Raw genomic sequence first — 1,207 nt, forward strand, 5'->3', positions numbered from 1 at the left:
CTGTGATGCCACGGCATTCTACTTAAGGAGACATAGTGAGACTCTGTCTCAAAAAAAAAAAAAAATTAGGATCAAGCTCAATATGGTAGATCATGTTCACCTTCATTCAAAGAAAAGTTTAGGAAGTTTTTTGATGGCAATCCACTTATTCATAATACTTGGCAATGAATATGACTTATGTAAGGCTAGGTTGTACTTTTAAAAGGAAACTGTGTCTTAGACAATAACAGAATTTGTAAGAGAAGTTGTTTATAATATCAAAGTGACAACTAAATGAAGGACTAATTTTTTTCAAACTAAAAGCAAATATTATGATTTCTAATATTCAGGCTGGTCACAAGGAAATTTATAGAACAAAACAGATATCCCTGAAGAAAATATCTCAAAAAAATTATATATCTCTAGCAGTTTCTCCATATTAGAATTCTGAATCTAATTATAGCCCTTTAAAATGCATGTTTCTTAATTTATTCAACATATTGCAGGGACAGATACAGAATACCACAATGCCTGATCTTATTCAATTTAGTTCTGTCTGGAGCTGAAGTCACCCAGCACTTATCCATGTTCTCAGTGCGACAGAATAGTGTATGGGTTAAGGACTTAATAAGAATCTCAACATTCCACTGACTAGCCACATACAGCATTAGCTGGGAGCAGGGTTCTTTTCTGAGCTTCATTTGCCTCATTTATAAAATGGAGATAAGGCCTGTCTCACAGATTTGCTTTATCTCATTGGCCACAGATTTAATGATTAAATAAGATGCGTATGCTAAATTGTTTAACAGAATGCCTGTGGTAGAAACCTCCAACAAAAGTAGCTTTAACAAAACCTAATTCTGTTCACCATACAGATACAAAGAACACAAGCTATGTATAACAGTACTTGTCTAAATAAATATTATACTGATTTGCAAAGTAAAAAGAATGTGAAAAGGAGTTCCTTGTGCAGAACTATTTTGTTTCAAGTGTGGAGTATGCCAATATAGTCAACTGCCACTTTGATGCCCTTTTTAAACCTCATATTATTCTGGGTCTTTCTTACCTCTGTATTCTTTACATTAAAGAATTATATTTTCTTAAAGTCTACCACTGATTTACATATATATATATATATATATTCCTGTTAAATAACAAACTATATTGCTTTTTCAGTCTATTATCATTTACATTTTGTTTTACAATGTGGGAACATGGTGTCATTTAA

The sequence above is a fragment of the Otolemur garnettii genome, unplaced genomic scaffold, assembly GCF_000181295.1.
Source record: "Otolemur garnettii isolate 467f Iridium unplaced genomic scaffold, OtoGar3 scaffold00014, whole genome shotgun sequence".
NCBI classification, from domain to species: Eukaryota; Metazoa; Chordata; class Mammalia; order Primates; family Galagidae; genus Otolemur; species Otolemur garnettii.